Genomic DNA, 10,419 nt, shown 5'->3' on the forward strand with positions numbered 1-10,419 from the left:
TCAAGCAAGGAGGAATGGAATAAAGGATAAGTGTCCATAGATCCAAGAAGTGCACGTGCACACACACACACATGTATACATACATACATGTTAAGGATGGTGTGAATTGCACCACAATATAAGGACATCGGGTCAAATCCTAACGGGGTTCATCTATATATTCATGTTTATGTTCAATACAACATTGTGCACAGTGCACAATGCACAATGTACAATTAGTTACCTATCTTGTGCACTTCACTCTCTCCCATTAATCCTCCGACATAGTACAATGACTCAACAACACACCAACGTCAAGCAATTAGTGTTGACTTGAAAATGACTCCAAGACTACATGTAGAGCAGTCAAGCAAAGCAATAGACACAACCATCTACCAATTGAGTAAATTTGGTAAAACAATTTCCTCAATGTATCAAGCAACAATAATTTTTTATCTGAAATAATAATTGATTATTATGTTGGCATCTACTCAAACAACTATAAGTATATAAACTGTCTAAATAGGTATATTTCTTATTCTTAGAACTTATCAAAGTACTAGGTAAATGCCATAGGATGTGATCACACACATAAAATGATTACACAAACAACTATAAGTACATAAACCCTCTAAATAAGTTCATTTCTCATTCTTTTTTTTTTTCACAGAAAGGAACCTTCTATTAATGCTTGAAAGACTTCATACAAAACAACAGCCCCGAAGGTGCTGAGCGTGGAAAAAGCCGAAAAAGTCTATACCAGAGAAACCCAGGGGATCTCTGGTGCTGGGCCTAACAGCCAAGTGGGGGGACTATACAAACAGTGAATCCCTCGCAGAGTGAAGATGTAGAAAACTCCTACAGGCCAAGCCTTGCAGAATTGAGAACGCCTCTCGATAGTCGCTCTAGAGCCTGGAGTCCCATGCTCCCAGGTGGAGAGTAGAGTGTAGATGATATCATGCGAGATGGCGACCATGGTAGCTGAAGGTGGAACCTAATGCTCACCCATCACGAGACTGCAACGAGCCACCCAAATGTTCCACGCAGTGATACTGGCTACCACCTCCCAAACGTTGTCCTCCGGAGGAGAAAGGGGAGCTAGTCTATCAGGAGGGATTGCTTCATGGAGCGTTATCCTCTGAATGCTCTGACCCTGTAACTGGTGGGCTGGGGAGATCTAATCAATCTGGAACGCGTGTCCTCCCTCAGTCAACCAGGCCACCATCCACCAGGTGTGTCCCATTCCATTTCTTATTCTTAGAACTCATCAACATACCAAGTAGATGCCATAGGATACGATTACACACAAAAGTATATAACCCCTCTAAATATATACATTTCTTATTCTTAGAACTCATCAAAGTACCAAGTAAATGCCATAGGATGTGATTACACACATAAACTGTTCTTGGAAAGTATCACATTTATTATGATAATCTTGAATTGATTTCAACTCAACAAGGTACTTGGTCTCTTCCTCATGTTGGTGATGATGCTGTGAGAAAGATCATGAGCCTACGCATTCATGATGGGAATGTGGAGTAACTAACTGCTAAGAAGCGGTGAGCATCTTTAGGCCTTCTAACCTTTCCCTTTCTCACTCAAACTTGTGCACCATCATCTCTCTCTCTCTCTCTCTCTCTCTCATGTACTGAGCTTCTGAAGTATTTCTGTAACCTTCCCTTTTGCTTAGATACATTTAACACTTGCTTATGCTACGACCACCATTCAATGCCATTGGTCTAAAAGGTATTAAAGCTTCTTTGAGATTAAAAAACCAACTATTTATACCATTCCTTCTCCCATACTTTTAACCTAGTGTGAACGAACTTGATATGGGAAAGTGGGTCTAACGGACGAGGGGCAAGAAACTAGGAGGTTTTGCAAGCTTTATGTGGCTTTAAAAGTAGTAGGCACCACGTGGCTTGGGAAAACATCCCATAAGCATAAACGAAGGAATCATAGTGTAAGGTCAGTATATAAGCCTCAGCCTAATACTGTTGCGGAAATCTTTGCGCTTGGGGCAATGACGCAGTTAGTGAGGTTCTACCGAGACGCGTAAATTGCTGGTTGAAAACTATTTCCAACACCCCTCTTCGCGCCCTTCAATGGGCCTTGGAGAATTTCTGGAAGGTCCGCCCTAGGCTCGGACCTCACAGCTACAAACCCAAAAAGTATTGCAGTTGATATCTGAATTCGCTAAATCCTGCGACCATAAGGTTGACAGGGCACGATAAGTAAGACTCACTATCAGGGAGGAAGGAGTAGCAGGTAAGTCTCGTGATCGATCGTGTTTGTAGCCTTTTGCTTGTTCCCAGAGTTGATGTACGCTTACCGTCTTCCTTTCCTCAGGCATCCTGAACTGGACTGAAGACGAGTGTTTCTGACTGTGTGCCACACTCTTCAGAATACTTCAGCATATGGCATTGCTGTCGCAAGAAATCTGCAGCCTTTGGGAACGGCCTCAATTTGTTTGGTTAATAATTGCTTTGCCATCCGGAAATTGCGCAGCTTTATTGTATATTGGAAGATTGAAGACTGATGGGCAGGGCAGCAGCATATAGGACCGCGTCAGTCCAGGCCCTCCCAGTCCTCCATGCAGCCAACCGGATATAGGGCAGCAACACATTAGCACGCTTTGGTGGGCTTCAATGTTAAACCTGTAGCAAAGCAATGTCTTAATATTCTTTTGTTCATCAAAGCACGCATGCCCCAGTCCTAGCAGGTGTCGTGCTGTTAACAAAAAGTGAACCCTTGGAACCCTAGACCTGCGAGGCTTCCCATGGTGTGCTTATAGGCCTGGGTAAGAGATGGGCATGTACAAGCTGGCCTTGGATATGCGGGATGATATGAGCATCATAGACGACTTCTAACATCTACGAGGTGAATCAAATTTTTTCTACCACCATTGGTGATCAGAGTTGTAGCTTTCTGCTCATCCCTCAAGTTGATGAACCCTGTAGGATGCTCGAGTAGACTGTCTTCCTTTTGAAGGACTTTAGCCGTAAGGACTGAAGATGAGTGTTTCTGAATGCTATCTAACTGTCCACGATGCTGAGCGCTTCCATTGGTTTCTTCAGAAAATTTCAGCATATGGCATTGGTCTGGTAAAAAATCAGCAGCCTTAAAGATTTGAAGGATTGTACCACCCAGAAATTGTGCAGGACTATTTTACATTGGAAGATTTTCCTTGTAATAAGGTTACTTAGCAGATACATATGCTTGAAGGTAACCGTGCAGGGCAAGGCTAAAGGCCGGGGCAGCAGCATATAGGTCTGGGTAAGTCCAGGCCCCTGCCCGCATTGAAGCTCCAAGTAGCCATCCTTTTGTCCCATGCAGCCTATCGGATAGCAGCAGCAAGAAAGGGAATGATATAAAATGAGCACGCATTGGTAACGCCTCCCAAGCAGCCATAGCAGCAGCAAGGAAGGAAACCTATACAATCGTAACACGCACTGGTAAGCTCTCCAATAAGCCATATCACTGAGATGCTTCCGGAAGTGAGCATGATCTGTAAGGCCTTCATGATATTTACAACACTTTCAGGGAGTTAGTATAAAGGACATAGGGCCTTGTAGGCAAACTAAGTATGTTATTGATTTCACCAATATCAATAATACCTTCAGAGGAACGAGTTCTAGTAGAGTCTTATGTGTGAGTGCCACTTGTCATATTGGGAGATATCCCATATACACTTTGGTATTTTAGTGTGTGTGCCTATCCTATATATGAGTACTGAACTCGTGCTTTGCTCGGGCAAAGATGCATGACCATCCTCAACCACTCTCCGTCTGAAGGTGCATCTTTGATTCTTAAATTTTGGATAAGTCTTAACCCATGGCTCTAAGACCTTCCATCTCCTCTTTTCATTCCATTAACCTTCCATCCTCTCGAAGGAGACCTTCCATCTCCTCCATTCCATTAACCTTTTATTTTCTCCTTGCCCCTAAAGCTGCCTCTTGTCTTTTCACAAAGCCTACCTCTTGTCTTTCCACCTCCTCCCCCCTCCAATCCTCCATCCAAGAGCTCCTTCTTTGTGACACGTGGCAGGCTCTTCTCCTGCAAGTTGCCACGTGTCCTCTCCTTTTTTTTTGGGTGTCCGTGGTTAAGAGGTTAAAGATGATTTTACTTGTGTCACATCAACACACATCAAGGAGTCTACATCAAGCTTATCAATGTGAGTCCTTTCATTTTAGTACTTCCATTTCTCGTTCTTTCATTTCCGTTATGTTTCCATTTAAGTATCATTATCTCTCTCCCTAGCCTACCCTCTCTCTATCCTTCTCCCTCTCCATTATCTTTTGAGAGCAATATTCGGGGATATTTATATGTTACTATTATTTATATGAACGTCTAGCTTATCTTTTGAGAGCATACTAATAGGCTATCAGATGTTAGTGTTATTTATATGAACCTCTACACTCCCTTAAAGGGTACCTTATTTTTTGAGAGTAATATTCAAGAAGCTTTGAATAAACATACCTAGAATGATCTTACCTTTGGTTCATGTTGCTTTTGTAGCTCCAAATAAGTGCACTACAATTTTCAAATCTCGTTCAAATTCATCTAAGAAGACTATATGTACCAAGCAATATCATATAAAACAATTTGTCTACTCAGATAGACTATGAGTACAAACAATCCGTTTTATTAGTGTGCAAGAATCATTTCTTCTTAGAAGTATCACTTTTGCAGTCACACTACCATATAAATAGATTTAATACTCTTTTAAATATTTTCTCATGTATTTTCTTGAGTATAAAAGCATTTTCAATGTGTCACACTATCTAATTAATTCTATTTAAAATTCAATGATTTTTCCAAATCTCTAAAGTCCCATAACCATATAGTTTTTCATTCCTATGGGTGGCTTTCTTTATGCTCAATCAACCTTAGAAAAAACATACGTCTTCAATATCCTAGGTTCACCTATGTTCCTTATAGCTTATTAATTAAAAAAATATAACTAGGATGTCCAAAGTGATAAATACCACATATATGGTCATGAGTCATTTTCTAGTTCAATGTTGTCATGGCTTCAAGGGTTTTATGATGAAAACTTCAAGCAACTTTATGTTTTCTAATTATATTTCCTAGCACATAGTAAATGTTATGTTAAGATGTCTTAATAATTTTGTCAATAGCATTATAGATATTAGCTTATACTAAGCAGTCTGCTCGATTTGGAGTGGCTATAGACATTTACTTGACCTTGAGTTGGAGTGAAAAGAATGCTTTGAGAGACCCTTTGCCTTGAGAAAGCTTTTGTGGGCTAGTTATGTAAGGGTGTGATTACCTTATGAAAGTATATATATGTGTAGACCTTTCATCGTTGCCACAGAAGCCACAACAAGACATGCCCTTTTGTTTTAACATGGTTTGGATCTCTGCATTGTTGCAGAAGATTGCTTAAATTTGATAGTGATGATATTGGCACATGAAATTTGTTGTAGCTTGTAGTGAAGTTATAAGGTAGATGTCAAATGATTTGATGCTACCTATATTGGTCTCTGTTGCACCCAAGTAATGCTAAGAAACTACTAGCGTACCTTTGGAGTGTCCCTCATTGGTCATTCGAGATCCTAACATCCCACAATCCCATATGGCATGTAGGTACAATATCTTGCCAGATGGAAACATGGGTGGATGTTTGGGGGACTTGATGGCCTCCCATCACCAAGATGCAGTGCTGACCCAGATGGTCCAAGCAGTGATGTTGGGCACCATCTCCCATAAGTCCATCCTTGTGAATTTAGAGAAGCTCAAATATGTGGAGCTTGAATCTCTCTATATCTCTTATTATCCTTGTCTCACAAGTACCCCCAAGTTCTTAGTCCCTTCTTATTTAGTGTGAGGGCATCCTTGATGGGTGAGTTCCTTAAGGGATGATCCTTCCAGGTAACAGAGAACCAAATTAAATCATGAGAATTTTGGTTACATATACTAGTTTTATTTGCCCTTCATGATGTTTGCCAAGCAAGACATCTCCTTTTTTATTTCTAATATCATGGATTTCTTTGGATAGTCGCGCTTTCGCCTTGAAAGCTCTTAGGCTACAAAAAGGCATGGAGTACTGAATATCCTAATATTGTGGTGTTCATTTGACTCTCGTGAAAGTCAAGAAGGAATTAAAAAAAGAATAAAGACAGCTTCCAAACAAATTTGTAAGCTTTTGATCCTTTTTGAAGGTATTTGGCATTGGTGGAGGGCCCGCTTTTATTGGCCGATATCTACCCACGCTAAGATTCAAGTTGTAGGAACATAATTTTTTCATTTTTCTTTATGACTGGTATAACTCCCACCGAATCATTCAAAATCCAACTTAAATCTACTGGAACACAAGCCTCTCTCAATAGCCCTCCAAAATTTTATAAATAGTTAATAATATGGCCTTGAAGCAATGACCAATCACTTTGGAGATGCTTTATAGTCTTAGCACGATGCGAGACATTTATGGATTTTAGGGCATATAAATGTGTAAAAGTTATCATTTAATAAATGACATCACAAGTGAGTACTTACTAACTTCGATACACTTTGGCAAGGAGGATCTCACCTAAAATGTGTTTACAAAGAGGTCATAAGAAATCAGGGGCATAAGAAAACAAGGGGTTGTGGTGGTTCTCTAGCATTGCCCTTAACCTTAGCATGTTTACCAATGCTTCGATACTACTATTACAAAAACAACGATTAACCATGTCCACAAATTTATGAGCCCTTAAAATCATGATCATATATATGTACAAAGAAATCAAAGGGAACAAGGGATAGAGAAGAGAGCAACATAACATGGGGTTCAATTTCCCCCCTCTGGTAGCCTTTGCATGAAATGAATTAGCCCATCGCTTAATATAAGTTATTTTACAATATTTACCCATGGCCTTCGTCAACCATTCTATACCTTGGTTATTCCAAATCATCTTCATCATCTTCATTTCTCTTTATTTAACTCATCATCTGTACTCAAGCCACCAATTGTCTTAGTTACAATAGTCAATTGATGAATCATCACACCAATTAATCCCAATGCAATTACACTTGATATACAAACATCATATTACACATGTTACTTTTGATTGCAATAACACTAGTAACACTAGTGACAATAGTATCAACATCGAATCACCCGCAATGCAAGCCATATAGCTTGGCAAAACATGGATTCTTCAAATTATTTGTGTTGCACCTCAATTAGTACCTCGCACTGTGACACCTCAATCGGTACCCTCACATTGTCTCTACATGTGACACCTCATATTTTATCAAATTTCCATAATCTTCCCTAGTAAGAAAAAGATTTATGAAAGTTATGTTTCCATAATAAGTTTTGACATTTTTAGCATGCAATCATCTTTTGATCGACCAATCTTTAATCCAGGAGGACTTCATTTTGTGCATATTTCCATCGCCTTCCTTTCAATTTATTTTTTGGATTTTCTTCCTAAATGCAAAGGATGATCAACATCTTAAGAGAGGTAAGTGCACATTCATGTATAGATCTACTAATTTGTACTCATTATGTAGACTTTCATGGTGTAGTTACTATTCTCACAACATGCACATACTACTCTAATTTTCTTAGTCTTTCTTTTTTAGTTTTGGTTGCTATATGTGCACCAATGAAATCCACATAATATCTTGTACATGCACCTTTTACTTACCCATTAAGAGGGGTGCTAAGGATGGTGCTAAAGATTTTGTACATGCATCCTGTGTTGGCAACACCTTGGTCGACATACATGCTGAATGTGGGTTGCTTGCAAAAGTGAGGGAAGTGTTTGACAATCTTGGAGCTCAAGATGTGGTCTCGTGCAATTTAAGAATGTTGATATTTTGACGTGGCCACCTTTGTATGGTGCCACATATCAGGGGCTACGTACTGAGGGGCCCCATCCCTGAGTCACATAGCTAATCCTTTGCAAGCCTTATCACCTAAAATGGATCCCACATGTTGAGGTCTCCTTTCTCCAAGGAATTATTCCTTGTATTATCATCCTCACAATCATATGTGGGATTTTTCTACAAGGGCGATTGCCACATGGCATTGTTACCTCAAGCGTGCACCTCATGCACTCTCATGATTGCACATATTTCAATAGTCCCCCTCGATCATGAGTCAAGTTTTTACTTGTTGTTGAGTTTTCTTTGTGATTCACAAGGGTGCTTATTTTTTTATCGGCTTCATGTTGTTGCTCATGCCTTGTATGTGGTCATGTTATGGCCTCTTGGTCCTCTAGATTCAACATATGTGAATCTTTTTGGTTTCATGTTGGCTTCTTGCATGTGTACTAACTCTATCTTGCTTAGGCTCACACTTTGATGTTTGCAAGCTTAGGTGTTTGTGATGCCTACTTCTTTGGTCTACCTAAAACCAATGCTTGATGGTCAATCGATGTCAAGTAGCCTTCAGACTATGCTAGTTTGGTCCACCTACACATGCTTGTGCCATTTCTTCACTATCCTTTAAATATGCCAAATCTCTACCTCTTGTGACTTTTTATCTTGCAATAGCTCTGTCAGTCCACCATGTCAGCTTGCATGACTTGTGTGTCTTGCTTGCATCAGTCATTAATCATCAATCTTGTTGAGTTTGTCTAAGTGCCTGTGTGCTTGCTCTGCTGACTGCCTCTACTACATAGCTGGCCTCTGGCCTTTTCTTGGCTTGTTTTAACTTAACATTAGGTTGACTCTAGCCAACAATCCATTGTCTACAATGTAACAATTGGCGCATTTACCTATTAATGCCACCAGTTTGCATTATGCTTGTTTGGTACATGCTACTATCTCGGGTTAGTCCTTTACACTATCCGCATCTTTTCAAATTGCGTCTATGCATCAATCCATATCTATTGTCTGCTGCCTGCAATGTACATCTTTTAATCCAATTTATGTCTGTTGTATCAGTCCCAATCTATTTGATTATGCCTACTACGCTATTGGGTTCATGGCACATGACATTGTGCCATTGATCTTATCCGTAGCAGTCATCATGTTTCACATGTGGCTTGCCTTTAAGTGTATTGTCTGGTTGTAGATATTGTGAATGACTTCTGAGTGTTGTTTAATAGGCCATGCCATTTATGATTTTTTGGTTATCAATATCCCTAGTGGCCATCTGTCTAGATCTACCCTACCACCCCATGGAGGATTCACTGCCACCCAGGCCTCAACAACATGCACAATCCAAGCCACTGGCTCTGATACCATGTTGATATTTTGATGTTGCCATCTTTGTGTGGTGCCATGTGTCAAGAGGCACTTATTGAGGGACCCCCATTCCTTAGTTGAATAGTCACTCCTTTGGAATCCTCATCCCCTAAAATGGATCCGAGTATTGAGGTATCATTTGTCCAAGGAATTATATGCCTTGTCTTATCATCCTCACAATTGTGTGTGTGATTTCTCTTCAAGGGCGAGTGCAACATGGCATTGTCACCTGGAGGCATCATGAGTCATGCACCATCATTATTACACATCTTTCAACAAAGAGGGGGTTGTTACCCTAACCCTAAAACTAAGGCATTCTTGTATATATTCATGTTTATGTTCAACACACACACACACATTAATGGGTTTCACTCTTATGCTTCTACGATTATGCTCTTTTGCTTATATGTGTAACATCATATGCCTCCATGCTCTTTTGCTTGTATGGTTATAAAAACTTACATGGTTATGCTCTTACACGGTTCTCTGGTTATGGTGAAATGGTCATATGCTATGATCTTACGCGGTGCAATGGTTATATGGTTGTGCTCTTATGATACAGTTAATTGCTCATGGTCATATGATCTTGCATGGTTTTGCTCTTACTGTTTTACGATCGTTCTGTCAATTGGATATGCTTACACAGTCCTATGGTTATGCTCTTATGCTTATATGTTTATATGGTTATGCTGATATATGCTTATACAATCATATGTTCACGCTCTTATGCTCTAATGCTCTGATGCTTAAGTTCATAACAAAAATTTCATGTACAAGGTCCATTGATCCATCCTCGTAGTCGATGTTCGACAAATAGGAACATTCATTCTAAACATTCAATAAAATTTTGAGGATGCATTTGTTAGGAAAATAAGCATAGGCATATGAAGGCCAGGGGGACAGCGAAAGCATATGAACACGTTTAAGGACATTCACATGCACAACATCCACAACCAAAAGATAGAGCATGGTTAAGAGCTCGGAACATATGAGTTAGCAAGTACTAAGAACATAAATAACATTTGCAAAAATGAATGGGATAAAAAATATGAGCATATGGACACATTACCCATGAACATAAATATTTCATCTCTGTTAATGCAAAACTTCATAGTTTGGAGTTACAAAGCTACAAAGATATTGTATAACAATGAGCACAAGGTCAACTTCCAAGTATAGTAGCCATATATATAGTTGTCTCAACTTTTTGAGCATGCATGAATATTTTAAAAA

The 10,419-nt window shown here is 39.6% G+C and overlaps 1 non-coding gene across 1 annotated transcript; it reads left to right on the forward strand.

Annotated features, from left to right (window-relative positions):
• The first annotated feature begins 1,987 nt into the window (after positions 1–1,987).
• On the forward strand, positions 1,988–2,131 carry LOC147886131 (U4 spliceosomal RNA). The gene has a single exon (XR_015543380.1). It is a non-coding gene; the product is annotated as a U4 spliceosomal RNA (small nuclear RNA).
• The last annotated feature ends 8,288 nt before the right edge of the window (positions 2,132–10,419 follow it).

Source organism: Dipteris shenzhenensis, chromosome 24 (genome assembly GCF_047967505.1).
Source record: "Dipteris shenzhenensis isolate YYH24624 ecotype China chromosome 24, Dip_SZ_1.0, whole genome shotgun sequence".
Classification (NCBI taxonomy): domain Eukaryota; kingdom Viridiplantae; phylum Streptophyta; class Polypodiopsida; order Gleicheniales; family Dipteridaceae; genus Dipteris; species Dipteris shenzhenensis.